Source organism: Phyllobates terribilis, unplaced genomic scaffold, assembly GCF_046119375.1.
Source record: "Phyllobates terribilis strain yellow unplaced genomic scaffold, ASM4611937v1 Scaffold_12__6_contigs__length_324123572, whole genome shotgun sequence".
NCBI classification, from domain to species: Eukaryota; Metazoa; Chordata; class Amphibia; order Anura; family Dendrobatidae; genus Phyllobates; species Phyllobates terribilis.
Genome location: NW_027362772.1, coordinates 223,264,835 through 223,288,553, shown reverse-complemented (window position 1 = coordinate 223,288,553; position 23,719 = coordinate 223,264,835).

The window sequence follows — 23,719 nt, the reverse complement described above, 5'->3', positions numbered from 1 at the left end:
TCCTGTCCATTTGTGCTGGATGGCATCGAAACACCTGCCCTACTGGACACCAGATCACAGGTAACCATCATACCTGATGTCCTCTACAAATTTTGGAAGGGTTAAAGGGGTACAACACCACATACCCACCTGTAACCATCCACCCATCAAGGAGCGTTACAGACCCATACCACCAGCACATTACCAGAAAGCGAAGGAAATGTTGTATGACATGAAGAGGGCATTGGTAGTAAGGGATAGCTGTAGCCCCTGGGCAGCTCCCCTGGTCCTGGTCAGGAAAAAGGATGGTAGCATGAGAATGTGTGTAGATTATAGACAGATTAATCGCATAATACATAAAGATGCATACCCTTTGCCCCGTATAGAGGAATCCCTGGCTGCACTAAAGTCTGCAAATTACTTCCCTACACTGGATCTTACTAGTGGGTACTGGCAAGTCTCTGTTGCTGAGGAAGACCAGGAGAAGACAGCCTTCACTACCCCGATGGGACTCTGTGAGTTCAACAGTATGCCGTTTGGACTCTGCAACGCCCCCGGAACGTTCCAGAGGTTGATGGAGTGCTGTTTAGGACACCGTAACTTCGAGACAGTGCTGCTATACCTGGATGACGTTATCGTGTACTCCAGGACGTATGAGGACCATTTGAAGCACCTGGCGAGGTATTTGAAGCATTGTCCCGGTATGGGATGAAACTGAAGCCTTCCAAGTGCCACCTGCTCAAACGGAAGGTTCAGTACCTGGGACACATAGTCAGCCCAGAGGGAGTAGCACCAGACCCGGAGAAGGTCACAGCCATCCAGATGTGGCCTTAGCCTAAGAACATCAAGGAGGTACGTCAATTCCTGGGACTGGTCGGGTACTACCGGAGATTCATAAAGGACTACACCAAAAAGGCAGCACCTTTACAAGATCTCCTGGTAGGACAGTCCAAGAGAGGCAAAAGTCCCCCCATTCCAGTGGGGTAAGGAACAGGCTGAATCATTTGCAGTGATGAAGGAGATCCTAACTGGTGAAGAAATCCTGGCTTACCCTGACTACAGCCAACCTTTCCTGCTGTACACCGACGCCAGCAACAAGGGACTGGGAGCTGTGTTATCAAAGAAGCAGAATGGCAAAGAGGTGATTGCCTATGCCAGCAGGAAGCTTCGCCCTACCGAGAGGAACCCAAAAAATTACAGCTCCTTCAAGCTGGAGTTCCTGGCCTTGGTCTGGGCCATCACTGAACGATTTAAGCATTACCTAGCCTCAACTAAATTCACAGCTTTTACTGACAACAACCCCTTGACACACCTGGAGACAGCCAGGTTGGGAGCGATGGAGCAGCATTGGGTGGCCAGACTGTCAAATTATCAGTTCACGATCAAGTACCGGGCAGGTCACAAGAACACCAATGCTGATGCCCTGTCAAGAATGCCCCACCAGTCGGACATCGAGGATGAAGTGGATGTCATTGAAGAGATTGAACTACCTGCCTTCCACAGAAATGGGATGGTCCACGAGCAGCGCACCTCTAGAAGATGTCGTGGTAAGACACTAAACCCTTTACCTTATCACAGATGGTAGGAGACCCAGGACAGTGACCCGGTTGTCAGCCTCATCAAAGGACTGATAACCCAAGAAGGTTCTCAGCTGGAGAAGGATGCTCCTCTGCAAGCTAAGCAACTGTGGAATGAGAGAAGCCGGCTGTTCATCTACAGAGAGAAGCTGTGCAGAAGCTATGTCAACCCCAGAACCCATGAAATGGTGTGGCAGATCGTAGTACCCAGGACAGACATCCAGATGGTGTTAGAGGCCTACCACGATCAAGCAGGTCACTTTGGCTGGAAGAAACTGGAAACCCTGCTGAAAGACCGGTTTTACTGGGTTGGAATGCGGAGCTCCATAGAAAAGTGGTGCCGGAATTGTGGGCCCTGTAGCATCAGAAGGAATGACTACGGCAGCCAGAAAGCACCCCTGCAGCCCATCAAAACAACTCGACCCTTGGAGATTGTCGCTCTGGATCATATCAAGTTGTCACCCAGCAGGTCAGACTATTCCTATGCCCTGACCATGGTGGATTACTATTCCCGGTTCCTGGTGGTAGCCCCTGTCAAAGATCTGACAGCAGAAACTGCAGCAAGAACATTCCAAGCATACTTCTGCAGGCCCCATGGATACCCGGACAAGGTGCTGACGGATCAAGGCCCTGCCTTTGAAGCCGAGCTGTTTAAAGAATTCAGTCATCTGTATGGGTGCAAGAAGATCCGGACTACGCCGTATCACCCTCAAACCAATGGTTTGTGTGAGAAAATGAACAACATCATCATAGACCTGCTGAAAACCTTACCCTTGGAAGAATGGAACCAGTGGCCAGACAAACTACCTGACCTGGTAGATCTGTACAATCACATACCTGTGAGCACCCCAGCGTACCTCATGAGAGCAAAACCCGGAAAGTTGCCCATGGACCTGGACCTCGGAGTGGTAGAACCTGATGCAGATATGTCCACTGAAGACTGGGACACAACTCGACAAGAGCAGTACAGAAGAGTACAGGCCCGTGTCGAAGACAGTCTAAACAGAGTAAGGGAAAAGCAAGAAGGCCAGTATAATAAGCATGCACCAGCAGAACCCTTGGCACCTGGAGAAATCGTGCTAAAGCCGAAAAGAGGTCACAAGCTCGATGACCAGTGGGAAAGAGAACCCTACACTGTGTTAAATTCTAGATTTGACAACAGCAAAACCTGCCTGATCAGTAAAGACGGAGGTAAGACAATTGCAACAGTCTCAAGAGACCACATGAAATTATGCCCAGATCTATTTAAGCCACAGGAGAAGGAAGTACCTCTTATAGTATCGGAAGAACCCAAAGAAGATGTACTTCATACAGTTCTAGGAGATTTCCCTGCGGACTGGCCTCAACTTGATGGAGCACTCATACCATTGATGCACTTCTATCAGCAACCAGAAGAACCTCCACTGCAAGTAGAACCTGTAAGCGCCCAGCAAGAGCCTGCTCAGGAACAAGAAGAATCCCCAGAAGAAGGATCACCAGTTGAAGCAGAGCCAGAAGGCCCAGTAAACAGTGTACTTGCCATTCCCATAGAGAGATTGAGGCAGTTCTATGATTTACCCACATGTAGATCTGATAGGTTAGTGGATAGTGCACGCACAGACACTAGTAACACCCCAGTGCTACATAGGTCTACACGCAGCACACAAGGCCAAATCCCTGGCAGGTATAGGGAATAAGTTAAAAATGGCTGCAGTGTAAATAGTTACCCAGTTGGGAATTGCCTGCTGTTATTATTTATGTGAACTGAAAATATATATGTGCGTTTAGTTACCCGTAAGGGTATAAAGACTTGAAGGCTGAGGACTGTGAGCAGCCAAAAACTTTATTTGTAAATAGTTGCACTCCTTAAAGTGCCCCCTTTATTGATTTTATTTATGCATCACATGACCTCAGAACAAAAACCCGTTTGGCGTGGCCGAAGACGTGGTCCAACACCTGGATCACCTATGCCCTGCAGCCACGCCCAGGGCCTACGTTGAGGGTTTTTGGACAGGTCCCTCATGCTGCTCCATTTGCACCTTCACCAGTGAGATGGACACCTGTAATGGATCTCACTGAGACTTTAAGAAGGGTGTATTATATGTTTTAAGGAAATGTTATAATTGTTATTATAATTGTTGTTGTTGTAACCTTTTACAAAATGCTTCAGTCCAGGAGTACTGAATTGTACTAGGGGGGAATGTGGCGCCCTGCTGTTCACAGGTACCACAGGACCCAAAAGGGTGCATGGATGGACTTCTCCACAAGAGGCACTCGCTACACACAAACACCTCCACCCTTCCACCTCATACCACCAGAGGGAGCCTGTCAGGGACATATATATTGGAGGGTGGAGTTAGGTAGTCAGATCAGTCTGCTAGATCAGTTAAGAGAGTGCTCAGTGAAGTAGCAGCACGCTGGCTACTGTGCTGAGGCAAGTTGAGGCCTGCAGCACATGCTGAAGCCTGAGTTGAGGGCCCCGAGTGTGGCCGGAGGCAAGGAGAGAAGTGATAAGGGGGCAGAGGAGCATCATAGGCTCACCCCAAAATACCAGCCGGACACCGGGTCCGCGCCTACGGGGGCATCTTCACTCAGTAGGGATCACCGGCATACCAGGAGGACTACAAGTCCCCGGTCGACCTGAAGCTAAACCCATCGACAGGACTAGGAACCACAAAGGCCCCAGCATCCAGGGAGAGTGGTTGCCAGAGGAAAGTCCTACTACAAAGCCAGCAGGTGAGAGAGAGAGAGAGAGAGTGAGAAACAGCATAGAAGCCAGGCCTAGCTCCAGGCAGGTCAGAAGCTTAGAAAGAGGAAGCAACGGACCAGGAGGCCTTATACCCGCTCACTGGGGAGAGTCCAGAAGTGCACCCTAGGGTAGGTCGGAAAGAGATGACCCTAGGTGAAAAAGATTGATCTCATAAACTAGTGACAGAAGTCACAGTGGCCTGGGGTGAAAAGTCTCTCTACACTACAGCCCATATTGATTCCAGTTCAGCTGCCAACTTCATCCTGTCAGGACATGGCTTTTGAGCTTCAACTTCCGACACAACGGCTTGATCAACCCATGGCTAGTGCTTCCATACATGAACAACTCTTGGCTGAGCCTATCCAATTCATGAGATAGCTCGTCACGTTCCGGATTGGAGCCCTGCATTCTGAAAAGATTTTGTTCTGCGTGCTGTCAAAATCGGTGAACTCTGTCCTGCTGGGTCTGCAATGGTTGCGTTCACACGTGCCAGCTGTCGATTGGTCCTCCGCTTAAGTGCTTCAGTGGGGACTGTCGTGCACTACCGCTTGCCTCGCCAAGGTGGGGGAAGTTCCTCTGCAAAGAACTTCTTCTGGGAATCTGTCTCCTGTGGATTCTTTTCTAAACTGTTCTCACCGACTGAGCATAATTACTCTATTAGGGATTGCGACCTAGTGGCCATTAAGATGGTGCTGGAAGGATGGTGTCATCTACTGGAAGGCACCAGCTCTCCAGTTATTATATACACGGATCATAAGAACTTAACCTTTCTGCAGTCAACTCAACGGTTAAATCCTCGTCAAGCCAGGTGAGCACTCTTCGTCTCTTGTTTTGATTTTGAGTTACATTTCAATCTAGTGGACAAGAATGTTAAAGCAGATGCTCTGTCTTGATATTTTGAAGTGACTGTTTTTGTGGAAGAGGCTCAGTATATCATAGATCCGGCCAGGATTGTTGAAGCAGCCCTAGTCCTCCTAAAAGACATTCTCCTGGGGAAAACCTTTGTTCCTAGTGCTAAAAGAAGGAAAATACTGTCGTGGGGACAAGAATCCAACCTAGCCTGCCATGTGGGAGTACTTACATCCACTGAGCTAATTGCACACCGCTTTTGGTGGCCATCGCTGTCCAAGGATGTTCAGGACTTTGTGACCGCTTGTCCGCAGTGCCCAAGAAACAAGTCTCCCAGGAACAAGCCTGCTGGTCTCCTTCAGCCTCTGCCAGTTCTTTCCGCCCCTTGGTAACATATCACTATGGATTTCATCATGAACCTGCCCCTCTCCGAGGGTTACAACACCATCTGGGTCATGGTGGAACAGTTCTCTAAGATGGGTCACTATATCCCCTTGGTCGGCCTACCTTGGACTCCCAAGCTTGCCACATAGTTCTTCCAGCATGAGTTTCATCCTCATGCTTTCCCTCTCCACATTGTCTCTGACTGCAGAGTCCAGTTTACATCTAAATTTTGGAGAGATCTTTGCAAGCTGCTGAATGTCCAGCTGGATTTCTTCACCGTGAGCCATCCACAGACCAATGGACAAGTGAAACTGGTTAACAAAACTCTTGAAAACTACAGTATGTTTGCCACTTTATTTCTGCTCACCAGGATGACTGGATACAACGTCTTCTATAGGCAGAGTTCTCCTACAGCAACCACATTGGGGAGTATTCTGGGGCATCTCCATTCTTCATTGTTTACTCCCAGCATCCTTAAGTGCATTGTCCTATGTCTGCTTCTTCTGGGGTAGCAGCAGTTGATTCTTCTTTTGGCAACTTCCTCCATATCTGGTAGCAAGCTGAGGTCTCTCTTCCTCTATTCTTCTAAGATGAAGACTCATGCGGACAGGAAGAGAGGTTCGCTGCCTCACTACCTTCCCTTGACGAAGCCGTCGGCTGACGGAGATACGCGTGGGGCTTCTCGCTATCTCTATACCTTTGCAGCTTCCTCTTCGTGGTCCCCTATATACCACAGCAGGTTGTATCGCTATATCCCTTCTCTGGTATTTTCCAGTACAACATCTGGGAGTAAAGCCTACAAGCTTTATCCATTCATGAGTCTTTTGCTTGGTTCCATTATTAGATTCAGGATATTTCCTTGATTTGGTACATACTGAGAGTTCCTGATTTATTTATTTCAGTAATTCTCTCTGGAGAATCCGGGAATACCTGAAACTTTACATGTGACATGTACTTCTATTTGACCCATGACTGTGATCTTATGACCATCTTGACCATATCTGGGACAACCATGTCACATTACCAGGCACCTGGCTTGTTCATGTTTGCTTAATCGTTTTGTGATGGCCATCATTGTTTATGATCATTATCATATTATCCTGTATGCTGTGGTAAAGCGACTTGCTTGGCTCTCTGGAGGTAGACACAGCACACACGGTTTGGGTAAACTTCTTGCGGGTTTATTGTGCGGCATAAACTCCAGCAGCGTTCCATAAAAATAAACAGTGGCTCTCGGGGTTAACGGGAAAACAAAAGATGAACTATAACAGAGTCCTCTATCCAGCAGGGCCTTTGCCGGCTGCAGATAGTCTTGTGAAGTTTCAACAACACCAGTCGTCCGGTGTTGCTCTCTGGCATCAGCCACACACAGGCTGGAAACTTCAATCTACAGAACACACACTCCACACAGGAAAACAAACTGACTGAACATTTAAACCCTGTTCAGTCACACCCTGAGGGGGAGGTATGGGGAATGACTTCCCTCTCATCTCTATGTCATTCCCATAAAACCACACCCTTTAAAAGAGCAAACTCCCAGCACATAACATGCTGGCAGAAATTCAGTAGGTCTTAGTTCACACAGGAGAGCATCCTGAGTGACACATAACTCACCTCACATATAATACCAGTGACTCTGTCACATATTCCCTCCCTCTGCCCAAAGCCGGGGGTTTGGGCACCTTCAGACATCAAGCAGGGAATTCTGGAGAGGGCATCAGCATTAGCGTGTAACTTCCCGGGTCCATGCTCCACGTGAAAATTAAAGTCTTGGAGACCTAAGAACCACCTAGTTACTCGGGCATTCTTACCTTTCTTTTCCCTCAAACATCTCAAAGGGGCATGGTCTGGCACTAATTTAAACTTTCTGCTAAGTAGGTAATACCTTAGCGTGTCTATGGCCCATTTTATGACATTCATTCTCTACAGTGGCATAATTTTTCTCACAGGACGAGCTGATATACAGGATGGGATGCTCTTCCCCATTTACCTCCTGCGACAGCACAGCTCCTAGGCCAACTTCTGAGGTATCTGTCTGGAGCACAAATTCTTTAGTGAAGTCTGGTGCGACCAGGACTGGCTGCTTACAGAGTGCCAGCTTCAGCTGTTGGAACGCCATCTCAGCTTCAACCATCCATTTCGCTATCGTTGTTTTTGTGCCTTTCCGAAGGTCTGTCAGTGGTGCGGAAATCATGGCAAAATTTGGGATAAACCACCGGTAATGTCCCACGATTCCAAAAAACGCTCTCACCTGCTTCTTGGAGAGCGGTTCTGAATTTTCTTGATCTTATTGACCTGTGGCTTAATTTCGCCTCTCCCGACAACGTAGCCTAAGTACTTGGCCTCCTCCTTCCCAATGGCATATTTTCTCGGATTTATCACAAATCCTGCCTTCCTTAGAGCATCCAGAATCGACTGTTTACTTTTGGCAGATGACTAGCCCAGTCTGGGCTAAAGACAACAATGTCATCAAGGTAGGCTGCGGCATACTTCTTATGTGGGCTGAGGATCCGATCCATGGCCCTCTGGAAAGTGGCTGGTGCAGCCCTGCAGTCCGAACGGCATTCGGGTGTACTGGAAGTACCAATCAGGTGTTGAGAAATCTGTTTTCTCTTTGGCCCTCTGGTACATGGGGATCTGCCAGTATCCCTTCGTCAATTTGAGGGTGGTAATATATCTCGCAGGTCCAAGCCTCTCGATGAGTTAATCAACGCGGGGCATCGGGTATGCATCACACTTGGAAACCTCATTCAGCCCCATTGGGCTTTGGCACGAGAATGATGGGACTCGACCATCCGCTCTTCGATTCCTCTATCACGCCGAGGGCCAGCATCCTCTTCACCTCGGCTGAGATTTCCTCACGGCGGGCTTCAGGAATCCTATAGGGTTTGAGGTTTACCCTAACATGCGCTTCTGTCAGCACGTCATGCTCGACCACCTGCGTACGCCCTGGAAACTCTGAGAACAGGTCACGGTTCCGTTGCAGCAGCTCTTTACATTGTTGCTTTTGGGCCAGCGATAGAGCGTGACGTCCTGCTAGCGTGACGTCCTCTTCTTTGGCTTTCGGACTGGCTCCCAAACAAGGAGTTTCCACGGGTTTCAAGTCCCACCATGGCTTGAGCAAATTCACATGGTATATTTGGTGCGGCTTTCTTCGGCCAGGCTGGTGGACTTTATAATTAACCTCGCTGACTTTCTCCACCACCTCGTACGGACCTTGCCATTTGGCCAGGAACCTGCTAGGGATTAGCACCAAAACATGGTCCCCAGGTTGGAACTGCCTCAGCCTCGCCAATCTGTTATAGACCCTTGCCTGAGCTGCCTGTGCCTGGAAGAGATGCGTTTTCACGATTGGTATCACTTTCACTATTCTTTCTTGCATTTGGGCGACATGTTCAGTGATGCTCTGGTGTGTCGTAACCTCGGTTTCCCAGGTTTCCTTAGCGATGTCCAGGAGCCCTCGCGGATGTCGTCCATACATGAGCTCAAATGGAGAAAAAATGCTAGAGGCTTGTGGAACCTCCCTTACCGAGAAGAGCAGGAAGGGCAGCAGGTAGTCCCACTCCCGTCCATGCTTCTCTTCGACTTTCTTGAGCATTACTTTCAGGGTCTTGTTAAAGCGCTCTTCTAAGCCGTCTGTCTGCAGATGGTAAACGGAGGTTCGCAGCTGGGTAATCTGGAGAACCTTGTACAGCTCCTTCATTACCTTACTCATGAACGAGGTCCCTTGGCCCATCAGGATTTCCTTCGGCAGACTGGTCCTGGCAAATATATGGACGAGCTCCCTGGCTATGCATTTACTCGATGAGATCCTGAGCGGCACTGCTTCTGGATACCGGGTCGCATAGTCCATGATCACCAGGATATATTGGTGACTTCAGGCTGATTTGACTAAGCGCCCTACTAGGTCCATAGCAATCCTCTCAAAGTGGACCTCTATCACCGGTAGTGGAACTAATGGACTACGGAAGTGAGAAGAGGGAGCGGTTATTTGGCAGGTGGGGCAGTATCTACAATAGTTCTGAATTTCTTGGTAACACCCTGGCCAATAAAACCTTCTCAGTATCCTCTCCTAAGTTTTCTCAACCCCTACGTGTCTCCCTAGGACATGTGAATGGGCCATATCTGGTACCCACCGTCTGTATGGCTCCGGCACTAACAGCTGTTCCACTATCTCACCGCCCCTTAGTTTGGCCACTCAATATAGCAACTCCCCCTGCAAAGTGGGGGAACTTGGTGTCGGCCCCCGGTTCTTGGGCAACCCCATTACATACGGTAACCTGGTCAAATGTCCCCTTTAAGGTCAGGTCTCGAACTTGAGCAGTCCCAAAGTTTTCTCCGGACATATCTAACTCAGGGAGGTCAGCCTCCTCGGTCACCGGCTTGCCCTCGTCGCCGGCAAGGACGCACAGTGGGAACTCTTCCACCTGAGACTTCATCGGGGGTTCTTCTCCAGGAACCTGGCTTTTGCCCACGCTGCTTAGTCCTGTTCCCTTCCCCCACAAGTCCCAAAACAAAGAAAAATCACGGCCCAGTATGACGGGATGTATCAGGTCCTTAACCACCCTGTCTTCGTGGGACTGGGCACCACACTCTGTTCCCACTGTCACTGTGGCCACAGGATAGTCCTTGGCATCACCATAGATGCCCCGAACGCCCACAGTTTTGGAAGGGATCAACTGGTGGGGAAGGGTAGCTCTGATTAAAGTCACCAGACTCCCAGAGTCCAACAGTCCAAGCATCTTTATTCAATTAATGGACACGGCACACGCTTGCGGCCCCTCGCCGGGTCGACAGTCCACACTGCAGGCTGGATAAGCATAATAGGAAACCCGTCTGCCTAGGTTGCAGTCCATGGGCTCAGGGAACATATGACACCTGGCGGCTACGTGTCCAGGGTTGTGACACCGCCAACAGACTATATCTTTATCAACAGTCCTTGTGGCACCTTCAGTGGGAGTGGGACGCCCCCCAGTGGTGGCTCTAGACCCCTTCCGTGGTGAGTCTGCCCTATTTTGGGTATCCCAGTGCGGAGAAGTGACTATATCCGGTTTCCCGATGCATTTCTCAACCACCTGGTACCTCTCTACCAGGCCGATGAAGTCATCTGCGTTCTTGGGATCACCCTGGGCAACCCAAGTCTGTACTGGCTTGGGAAGGGAGTGTACTAATCTATCAATCACCACCAGCTCGACCATCTGGGCTGGATTGGAGGACTCTGGCTGCAACCACTTCTGAACGAGATGCAGTAGGTCAAACATCTGCGAGCGAGGGGGTTTGTCGTTGGCATACGCCCAGTGGTAGACTCGTTGGGCTCTCACCACCATATTCACTCCCAGGTGTGCTAAGATCTGTCTTTAGCTTGGCGTATTCCTTGGCACCGACAAATATGGTGCCAGAACCTCTGCCCACTGTTCTGGTGGAAGTCTCTCCCAATTAGCCACCCTCTCAAAGACTGTGAGAAATGCTTTCACATCATCCCCAGGGGTCATCTTCTTCATGGCACTTCTTACCTCCTTCCTGACGTGGGAGTCATCAGTCGGCCCTGGGGTTGGGGCGGTTGCCCTGCCCTGGATGACGTCCGCCAGAAGCTGTATCTGCTGTTGCTGCTCCTGCTGCTGCTGTGCCTTTTGCTGCAATTGGATCTGTTGAAGCAACAGTTTGGTCATCTCCTGGTGCAGCTGCTGGCTTTGCAAGTGCTGCTGTTGCATCTATTGTTGGCTCTGCACCAGGTGCTTTATGAGCTCCTCCATGTTGCCAGACTTCTCTGGCTGGCTGGCTGGCGGCCTTCACCCAGGACATCCACCGGAGGGGGCATAAGAGGGCATACTGTTATGTCGGACACTTGCACGCCTTCTAAGCGCCTTTCTACTCACTGCGTGTTTTGCTCTGTTCCACCTAGTACCTGACCATCGCTCTGAGCTGCTGTTGCGGAGATACCGTAACAGAGAGGGGTCAAAAGATCGCGACGTCTTGCTACACGTGCACCTGCAATGGTTGGATCCACTTTGCCGGAGTGGCCGAACTCTGCAGGAATTTGTACCCATTCTGTCCTGCAGAGATCTGCTTCATCGGCCTATCACCTGCCAACAGGTGAAATATCAGGCGAATCCACCCTAAATTCCTCACCTGAACTTAAGTTCTAGTAGCTAGGTCTCTAACTTCCTGTATTGGCGTATTTCTGTTTTGTCTCACCTGTTATCGACAAGGCTAGCCTTCTCGTTTATCGTTATTCAGATCTCTCCGCTCCTGACCTCGGCTTCAAATTTTGAACCTGTGCTGCCTGCCCTTACCTCGGACTGTCTGACTATACTTTTGTCTTGCCTACCTGTACCCTATACCCGAGTTTCTGACACTCCGGTCAGCTGCTGCAGTCCCGTGGACTGCCCTGGAGTGGTATCTGGTGTCCACTGGTGGCCCAGTCTATCTGCACCATCAAAGGCTCTAGTGAATACACTATACACTTAGTCACGCCTCTAAGGTAAGCTCAGCCTGTGGCACAGTGGGTCCACATCCACCAGCGTTACAATATGGACAACTGGTAAATGATCCAATGACTGGACAAGATTGGTGTTTATTTCTATTTCGAAGAAGGGAGATGCTACCGACTGAAACTATAGGACTATTTAGTTCATACCTCATGCCAGCAAAATACTACTTACGATCCTACAAAGATGGTTACAGTCTTACTTTAAGAAAGATCTGCCAGGAGAACAAGCAGGATTCAGAAAAATGAGTGAGCCTGAAAGAAAAATAGAAACGCAATAGGGTCTTATTCGGTGGTGGAGTATAATGGTGTGAGGAGACACTCACCTGATGAGGTTGTGTGATAAACAACAACTGTAGTAGCTCAAAATGTCAGCTGTTGCAAGCCCACGAGTGAAATCTGATGAAAATCCATATTGGAAAGAAGTGGGTAAACTGTGCTGCTGATGATAGCCAATTGAATATTTCAGGAGACTGTAGAGGTTTCAATGCGTTTTTTTATCAACGTGTTTCGAAGTCATGCGACTTCTTTATCAGGAGGAATCACAACCTCAAATATTTGTGGTTTCTCCTGATGAAGAAGTCGGATGACTTTAAAACGCGTTGATAATAAACTGCATAGAAACCTCTTCTGTCTCCCGGCATCTTCAATTGATTATCATCTGCACCACACTCTTCTGTCCAATATGGATTTTCACAGGATAAGCCAGGAAAAGGCAGAGGAACAAGAGATATGACTACTAACAGATGGATAATGGAAAAAGCCAAAGAATACAACACGGAGATCTATTTTTGCTTCATTGACTACATCAAAACCTTCCTGAACAGAGCATCTATACCAGGGGTCTCAAACACGGGGCCCCCGGGCCGCATGCGGCCCCTCCGGTTGCTTCTTGCGGCCCGCAGGCACATAGACCCCGTAACGACTGCGGCTCTCTCCAGCAGCTGCCGACATCAGCGCTGTAATGCAGTGTATTGCCGCGCAGAGACCGGCTCTCTGCACAGCAATACCAGTGTCAGCCGCCGGCCTATCAGAGGCCAGCAGCTGACATCTGCGTCCCAGCGCAGCAGCGTATGACATTACTGCCATGTGCAGATGTCAGCTGCTGACCTGTGATAGGCCGGCGGCTGACACTGGTATTGCTGTGCAGAGAGCCAGTCTCCGCGCGGCAATACACTGCACTACAACGCTGATGGTGGCTGCTGGAGAGAGCCGTGATCGTTATGGGGTCTGTGCCTGCGGGCCACGGGTGCAGAAAGGACGCCGAGGGAACGGAGGACAGGTGAGAATCTTTTTTTTTTTTTTCTCTGTCATGTGAAATACAGCACAGGAGACCTGTGCTCAGTATGGGGGACGGGAACCCTGAACACTGTATGGGGGACGGGGATCCTGAACACTGTATGGGGGGACGGTGACCCTGAACACTGTATGGGGGGATGGGGGCCCTGAACACTGTATGGAGGGATGGGGGCCCTAAACACTGTGTGGGGGGACGGGGACCCTGAACAATGTATGGGGGAGACGGGGACCCTGAACACTGTATGAGGGGACGGGGACCCTGAACACTGCATGGGGGGACGGGGACCCTGAACACTGTATGGGGGATGGAGACCCTGAATACTGTATGGGGGTACGGGGACCCTGAACACTGTATAGGGGGATGGTGACCCTGAACACTGTATGGGGGGACGGGGACCCCGTGCACATTATAGGGGGGGATGGGGACCCCGTGCGCAGTATTGGGGGTGGTGGGGATCCCGTGCGCAGTATGGGGGGGATGGGGACCCCGTGTGCAGTATTGGGGGGGGTGGGGACCCCGTGCGCAGTATGGGGGGGACGGGGGACTCTGTGCGCAGTATGGGGGGGGATGGGGGACCCTGTCCGCAGTACGGGGGGCGGGGACCCTGTGCGCAGTATGGGGGGGGGACGGGGGACCCTGTGCGCAGTATGGGGGGGGACAGGGGACCCTGTGTGCAGTATGGGGGGGACCCTGCGTGCAGTATGGGGGGGGACCCTGTGCACAGTATGGGGGGGACCCTGCGCGCAGTATGGGGGGGGAACCCTGCGCGCAGTATGGGGGGGGACCTGGATGGGGGACCATGTGCGCAGTATGGGGGGGACCTGGATGGGGGACCATGTCTGCAAGATAAGGACTAGGATGGGGGACCATGTCTGCAATATGGGGGACCTGGATGGGAGACCATGTCTGCAATATGGGGGACCTGGATGGGAGACCATGTCTGCAATATGGGGGACCTGAATGGGAGACCATGTCTGCAATATGGGGGACCTGGATGGGAGACCATGTCTGCAATATGGGGACCATGTCTGCAATATGGGGACCATTAGTAGATATACAGCAGCCTTAAGTACATGCCCAAAAGCAAACATAGCTGATAGACCATAAAAGTTAGCTCAGCATAAATTCTACTCCAACAGCATACCAAACCAAGAGAAAAACAGGAGTAGCTGAATAAAAAACAGTCTTTATTAAATACATCAATCTCAAACATCAGTGTTCAAGTCATAGCATTGGCATAAATCGGGATACAAAAGGAGTCACGTGGTAACAGCAAAAAATAGCCTGTGATTCCCCATGCATCCACATCAAGTGAATAGTTTGCGGGCTGGGGACTCGTAAGGCAAGGTGCCCATCATATTCAAAGGAGAATGGACAGGGGACATTGAATCATGCATAATAGCCAGAGTCAAAAACAGTGTGTAAAAAGTCAAAAAGATTGTGCAAAGCAGTCATCAAAGCAAAAGGTGGCTACTTTGAAGAACCTAGAATATAAGACATATTTTCAGATGTTTCACACTTTTTTGTTAAGTATATAATTCCACATGTGTTAATTCATAGTTTTGATGCCTTCAGTGTGAATGTACAATTTGCAAAGTCATGAAAATACAGAAAAATCTTTAAATGAGGTGTGTCCAAACTTTTGGTCTGTACTGTATATATAAAAAAAGTGGTATAGCTGCATTCAGAAAAGTCAGATCTTTCAAAATTAAAAATAATGAACCCAATCAGTAAACTCCATAAATGAAAAAGAATTCAAGAACACCACAAACAATTCAGTAACTAGCAAACAAAACTTCTTATCTATCCCAAAATGGTATCAATAAAAACGTTGTCTCACCCCACAAAAAATAAACCATCACTCAGCTCCACTGACCGATAAATGAAAAGATTACAGGTCGAGGAAAATGGCGACACAACTACTAAAATGTTTTATTGCAAACTTCTGATCTTTTTTTCACCATTAAATTAATAAAAGAAAACTGGATATGTTTGGAATCGCCATAATCATACTGAGGAGCAGAATCATACTGCATGGTAATTTTTACCACAAAATGTACACTGTAAAAACAATTCCAAGAAACAATGTCAGAATTGCGTTTTCTTCACAATTTCTCCCTACTTGGAACTTATTTTGTGTTTTCCAGAACACTCTGTCATAAAATTAATGGTATCTCTCAAAAGTACAACTCATTCCACATAAAACAAGCCCTTGTATGTCTATGTGGAGAGAAAATGTAAAAAGTTCTGGTGCTGAATGAAGGTGCAGAAAATACAAAAAAGCAAAAACGGAAATTGGCCGCGTCGTGAAGGGGTTAAACAAAAAAGGCAGTGAAAAAAATGCAGCATTTCTGCTACGTAGGAACATGGCCTCGTGGTTTGATGCATTTCTTGTCATATTCTTTCCCCTTTTCTTGATTCGGAGCCTATCTACTGGTATGAGAGTCACTACTATTGGACGCTCACATTGTAGTCAATTGGTATGCCAGATATGAATCAAGTATTTCTTAATATAATGTAATTTCTTAATATAATGAAATCGTATCTATGAAACAAGAAGTCACAATATCCAGAAAAGTGTAAATGTGGACACATATGAAGAACGATTTGCATCTGGAATCTAGCATCTAAGAATTTCCGAATATAAAGACCCCTAAGAATTTCAGTATTCAGGAGCAGCCATGGCTCTTCCTCCATGCCTGAGTCTAGTACTGATGCTCAGACTATGGTGTTGCCGCCTTAAGTGTTTGTAGGCAACTTCCTTGTAAAGTAAGATGCCTCTTTAAGATTACACCACAGGATTCCATCATGACATCACAGGATTCCATTCTGACATCACAATTCACCACCACTACTAACACCAGTGTTTACAGCCCAGGTGTCATTGTTGTTAGTGATTTTGGCTACAAAGTTAGTGATATCCTAACCGCGCTTGGATTTCTTTGAAATGCGGAGAATTCCTCCCGAAAAACTTCAGGTGTTGGCACTGCTCCAGGGGATTGTTACCACCTACACCCCTGACTTCGTGCTACCCCTGCCTGATGGCGTCATCAGCTTCACTTACCGGCTGGTTATGGAGCTTGTAAAAGACTGCCTGACCAAATACCACCAAGGTCAAATAAGCTCAAAATATCTTGAGCATTTACAGATGAACATCTGGACATTAGTACAACAGGTAAGATGCAGACAATCTGCACAAAATAATAATGAATAATAATCATAGCAGACTAGTTTATTTACATTTTTTCTTTTCTTTCGACCTCTATTAATATAATATAGAACCTGATTTTCTGATTTTTCTTTTTGTTTTCATCTATACAGGCTGAAAAAAAATCCCAGAGTGGAGAGTTGGCCTTTTTCAAACAACTGGCCCAAAATGTCCTGTATGTACTGGAGTATATACTGGAAGTGCCGGTAAGGATCCATCATCTTCTATACCATATGTCCTTGTGGTCTGATCTCCAGATTACCAGTAATTTAGCAGAAGGACAGATTTATGATTTTGGAGACCTCCATGTTGGCTCCAGGCCTGTCTCTGCGTCTCCATCATCTGTGATGACAGCCTGGACTCAGTGGCGCAGAGTTTGTATTTCCGCCTCTTTCTCATCCAATCATCACAGTCTTCCTTCTTGTAAAGTTCTGATAATAGCAGTTATTAGAGAACAATTGTATATACAAGTTTGTTATATATTAGTCTGGATTTACTGGAGGGAGCGGCCGTGTATAGTCCGTCCAATACTGAAATTATCCAGTAAATCAGGTTTAGTTCTTTCTGTTTTATGCATATGGCAAATTACTATTTATGAAATGTTATATTAATTGTACATATAACCCTCAGGGAACATCAAAAGGTTACTTTGAAAAGGTGAAAAACCTATATGTCCCGGACCCTAATACCAGTCAGTGGGGGCTAAACAGTGATCTGATAGAAGGTAAGCCGATCATCTAATATTCTTACACACATCTAAATAATATAGAGACACCTGAGAATATGTAGATTTAGGCCTCATTCACACGTCAGTTTTTCATGGACGAGTGCTATCCTTTCTGATTTTCACTGACTGACAGATAGGAGAAGGTGGAGAAACTTTAATTTTGTTTCTCATCAGTGAAAAAACTGATGAAACTCTGATCAAACTGCCGTCTGAATGAGGCCTTACGCTCTATCCTGTATATGAGGCTGTGACTGCTATCTATGGACATGCCATGAATATATACAGTGTGAGCAGAATATCTATATACCCAGTGCTAATACCATTTACAGAGGTGCAGTCCTGCAGACTTTTTATAGTGATATGTTATATATTATGTGCTATATGTCAGGTATTGGTGTAGTCTAATACGTGATGTCTCTTTATTATTTTAGAAATAACTGTATCTGGAAATACTGATCATGGAATAGATGAGACACCAAAGATCCACGAATCTGACAGTGTAAGTATCCGAGGGAGACGTCTGTATATCATCAGATAACGGGGAGTGAAATCCATCCAATATTATACCCCAGGAGACGATGGGATAGCTCTATTCTCAGTGTAGATCATATCTATTCTGTGTGATGACAGCAGTTTTATTGCTGACTCCTCTGTGTGATATCCCTTATACCCCCTGTTGTACAGTCACATATGTGTATGGAGGATATCCCCTATAATACAACAGTGTCTGTGGAGGTCCATGTATCAGGCAGGCAGTGAGAAGTTCCTTCATCTGGAGCTAGGATTTTCCTGCAGCTTTTATGTCTAAAAAATGTAATTTTCTTTTCTAGGCCTTGATCAGATCATTGAATCCAGAGAAAAAGCCGTGTAAAAACGACTATGAATCAATCAAACTGTTCAGCAGTGGAACATTTGGGTGAGTTTTATGTTGGCATTATATACATTACCCACATCAATGTCACTATATAATCAGCTAGGATGTGACAGGCGTGAGAACCTCCCATAGGTGATCATTTATGTAATGTGATCTTATGTTTTTATACATGGATTTCTAATGACCGTACATCTAGTGTTAACCTAGTAACCATTAGTACAGAAGACCATTTGATGTGGTCTATAAACAGTCTGTTAATAAGGATTCATTTTAAATCATGGATTTTCCTCTCCTCCAGAGCCGTCCACTTAGTGCATCATAAAGACACCAACAAGGTATTCACTATGAAGAAACTGAACAAGCAGAACCTGAGGAAGCCAGAGCAAGTTGAGCGGGCCTTTCAAGAGAGGGACATCCTAGCATTCGCTGATAATCCCTTTGTGGTCTCCATGTTATGCTCTTTTCCTACCAAGTCTCATCTGTGTATGGTCATGGAGTACGTAGCAGGTAGGACATTATATATTGTATCTACATCCGGCCCATGTCTCCTGAACTCCAAGCATCTAATTCATGATGATTACAAGTCCACATGGATGACGATTACATGTCCACATGGATGACAATTACATGTCCACATGGACGACGATTACATGTCCACATGGAAGACGATTACATGTCCACATGGACGACGATTACATGTCCACATGGACGACGATTACATGTCCACATGGATGACGATTACATGTCCACATGGATGACGATTACATGTCCACATGGATGACTATTAAATGTCCACATGGACGACCATTAAATGTCCTCATGGACGACCATTAAATGTCCACACTGCAATTACTATTAGTCATCTATTACCAAATTGCCTGGAAAATTACTTATCTCTGTGAAAGTCTCCCATGTTCGTCCTCACTGAGTAAAGTCTGTCATTTCTGCTACGGATAAAAGGAGGATTTGACATTATTTTAGCAGTTTGCATAGATGAGCACTTTCATAGAGAAATAAGAGGCTTGTAGATTGGGTCCTCCTCTATTTTCTTATATAGGGCCACTCTAAAGTATATAATATACGCTCCTCTTATACAGTATATCTCTAGGTATTACGCCCTACCTCAATATCTCCACTTATCTTTCATTCAGAAGGTCATTCATTCATGTGTGGTTTACATTGTAACAAACCCTCAGCTGTCTTTCTTTCCTGCTGTAGGAGGAGACTGTGCCACTCTTATGAAGCTCGGAGGTCCTTTCGATGGTTCTTTACCTGTACCCTTGGCCCGCATGTACATTGCAGAAACGGTTCTCGCTGTGGAATACCTGCATAGCTATGGTGTGGTGCACAGAGACCTAAAGCCTGAGAAGTAAGTGACCCCTATAATAAAGGGGAAGAAATGTAGAGTTTGTTATACAATCTATGAGTTATTACTTGGGGCTAACACTGTCTTTTCTTTCACAGTCTCCTGATAACATCAACTGGACACATTAAGGTCACCGATTTTGGGCTTTCAAAAATCGGCCTCATGAGACCTACATCAGACATCTACAAGTCTCTAAGGGAAAACATCACCAGAGAGTTCTGTGATGACAAGGTCAGCATTACGTATAGGGTTTTATTCTTTAGAGATCTCTTCTATTTCAGCTTCTATGATATTTGCTCATCTAAAAAACATTTCCATTGATGTTATTTGTGACAATTCTATTCATTGATCATCATCTCATTCTTCTGTTGGTTTCCAGATGCCTGGCACTCCCTATTACATAGCCCCAGAAGTCATACTTCAGAAAGGCTATGGAAGACCTGTTGACTGGTGGTCAATAGGAATCATCCTATATAAATTTCTTTTAGGATTTGTACCATTTGATGGGAGTTCTATAATTGAGGTTCTTGACAATATTTGCAGGGGTAAGTAAAATAAACAGAATTCTATGTAATGTCCTTGTTATTTGGTTCACTTGCTTAGATTGGTTCTTAGGTTTAGTTCTTTGTTAAGCAGAGGTTTTTATGTTACAATAAATGAAGAGATTTTACTTTCTGTAATATATTTTTTTTTTTCCTTTTTTGACAGATAATGTAGCTTGGAAATTTTACAATTTCCTTCTCCCACCCAAAGCTCAGGACATCATCACTGCGATGCTCAGAAAAAATCCAGCGCAAAGACTTGGGACAAGTAATGTATATAATATTATTAATAATAAGTTATTATAGAAGATCATGTCCATGTGAATTAGCACTGAGATTCTCTACTTTTCCTACTTGTCCTATTCCCATTCGTCATGCTATGATTTTCAGTATATTTAACTCACATAGGCTTTGCTACATCTGCAGTTGAGATAAATGCAAACTATACGGATTTGTAGCAGTCTCTGATAATGTCTGTATAAGATTTTTTTTTGTTTTCCTTTTCCAGGAGGAGCAAATGAGATTAAGAGTCATCCGTTCCTGCGTAACTTAGACTTTGCCAACCTTCTAAGTCAGAGGCCCCTGTATGTTCCTCATCTGGTGTCAGACGTGGACACCAGCCACTTTGAACGTAAGTAGAATGAGACGTCATCTGGAACAAACTGTTGTTTGTCTTGTTTTTCACTTTATGTGACAATCAGTTCCTATCATTATTAGTGATAACATGGTGATTTTGTGTGACAGTGTTTTATTCTAATAATCTCTGATACTACTGTACTTACACTTTGTAGCTCACTCCTGGATATACAAACATATGGACTCAAGTGAAGGGGATACAAGCGAGGAGAATGACTGGCAAGAAAGCCACAACTTTGTATCATCTACTCAAAGGCTTGTTAATGTAAGTCTGAGACCCATTACAACTGCAAAACCTATAATTAAAAAAAGTTCAGAACGATGTATGTTTTACATTTTATCTTTCTCTGTATTTTAGCTATGTACCACCAATACTAGGGTGATGGATAATGAGGATCCCAATGAGCCTCCAGTGAATTCTCCCATAGAAAAAAGAAAAAAACACTCAGAAATGTGAGTAGATTAATATTGTGGGGTTTAGATCCGATATAATGTGATCAGAACAACATATACAAGATACAAGTAACACAACATAAAATCCAGCAGTCACCAATCCATTATTGCTGATCACTGTGGCTCTGGCTTGTGATTACTCTGACTACCAGTCATTTATTTCCAGTCACTGAGGGCCATAATATTTAGTGGATCTCAATTCTTCCTAATAGAAGAGGAGGGTCCTGGACAGAATATCCCCTCCATGTTGATCTAATTGGCCTTGCATACTGGTGTCTTAACATTTTCTATTGTTTTTACTTGTAATTTACATGTTTTTCTTCTACCAAACAGACAGAAAGAATCTTCTCCTGGAACTGATCTCACTGCTAGAGAAGGCACGTCATCCTCCTCCACATCGTCAGGTATGTGCAGGTGTATAGCACATCTTGTTATAGTCTATGATCAGAGTACAATGTGAATGTGTACAAGGAGGCTCAGAAGATCATTACTTTTTTGAACTTCAGTGCGTAGAAATTCTCTTTTTTGGTGTCCGTTAAATGCGGTCTCACAGTTTTGAGCGAAACTGATCTTGAACACTTTGCCTATAGCTTGATATGGGCTTTTATGCCGTTATAGTTACATTGAGGTTTTATCTAATTGATTATATGAGAACACTGTGGCATGCTGCAAATAATACCATATGAATAAGAGATCTAAGGGGTAACGTCTCGCCTTGTGGAGAGTCACATGCCAGCGTGATGAGTCTTATAGGGCATGCAATGCTCCTCTGGTCTTTAAGACGTCTTACCAGTGTAAGCCATCACAGGAAAATAGAGAATGTAGCAGCTGAACTTCAGTGGGTATAGGATGTAAGCCTCAACGCAACCCACAGTGATGATGCATAATCCATAGCAAGGGGGAAAAAGGGAAAACCAAAACCAGTAACAAGGCAAATCTATTGTAACAGTGAATATCAGATAATTACATGGAAAGGAATATTGTGGCGCTAGTAATGAAACATTAGTTCCCTTTATAAGTTCATTCCATTGGGAAAAATCATATCTACAGTAGTGTGAACATCCAGAAAGTGTCTGTATGCAGTAAATGGCTTTTTCTCTTCCCACCACGGGGCAGACGATCAGTTCTCTCGATGCCACATGCAGTGACAGTAGATGCGTCTGCAGTGTGCGGTGATAGGAGGATTTCCAGCAGGTGAGATCTGTCGCTTTCTGCTGTTATGTGAAATATCGCGGAGATGTTCTCCTATCCTAATTGTAACTTTTCTTCTTCTGTAACCAACATAATATTTATTGGAAGAAGTACATCACCGGCTGGTTTTTATTCACTTTCCTTCTGGCTATGTCAGGCAAGTCACTCTCCACAAGTGGAGACATTTCCCCTAGAAATAAAACTCTTGCTTTGCAATCACCCCGAAACACGTCTGCAGATTGAGCGTCTGGTTTGGCTTTTATCCCACGTCATGTGGCAGCGCTAGTTACAGGGAATTTGTCAGCAGGTTTTTGCTATGAAATCCTACAGCAGCATGAGGTGGGAACAGAGACCCTGATTCCAGCGATGTGTCACTTAGTTACTGGGTGCAGCAGTTAGGATTGAGGAATAGTTTTCTCTGCTGCAGATCCAGCAGAGCTCAGTTTTTGTGTACATTATATAGTGACAGAGAGCTGCTAATCAGTGTTGTGTGGTTGGACTAAGATGCACAAGGCATCTTTTCCTGCAGTGATAATATCCTGCTGATAAAATACTGATTGTATTAAAACAGCAAAACACAGTCCAGTAAGTGACACATCTCTAGAATCAGGGTCTACATAATGCTGCTCTCAGATTACATAGAAAAAGTGTGCTGACAGATCCCCTTTAAAGAGTCGATATTGACTTTTAGGATTGCGACTTCCAATAGGGGGTGCTAGAGTTCAAGTTCTCTTCCTCTCTGAAGAGGCAATTTGTATATTAATAAGGGAACAGACACCACATGAAACCTACTAGTCCATATTAATCTAATGCTCAAGCTCTCAGGTGATGCCTTGTACATATGACATATTCTGCACTGATGAAATACCAGAATGCCCGGACTATAGGGTATAAGAATAAAATAGTTCTGCTACATAAAGATATAAAGCTAATGTGTTAGGAGTTTATAATAACATGTTTTTTTACTTTCTTATAAGAATTTCCAGTTAAGAAGAGCAGAAAATCTGTATTAAAACTGAGAAAAAAACAGAAACCGGAGAAAGTAGAAGAAGTGGAAAGTAGAAGAGGTAAGTGTGACAATAGGCTCCATGTTGTATGACGTCAGTGAGAAGAAGTCACGTGGAGCCGATGTTACCTGTCAGTGGTGGGATTGTCACATGTATGATGACTGACAATGACCCCGTACCTCTGTATGGAGAAGACCCCTCTACTGTCCTGTCCCAGTATCCTCTAATATGGAGGCCCATTACTGACATTATTTTTATATCTCTTCTCATAGGTTCCATCTTCCGCCGGGTGATATCATCCTGCCGGCGAGGATTATCCAGGGCTGCTCGCTTCATCGGAGGAAGCTGTATTCCTGCCGGCTGCCGCTGAGGCACCAGAGATAACTCATAGGAATAAAACCTCCACATCTA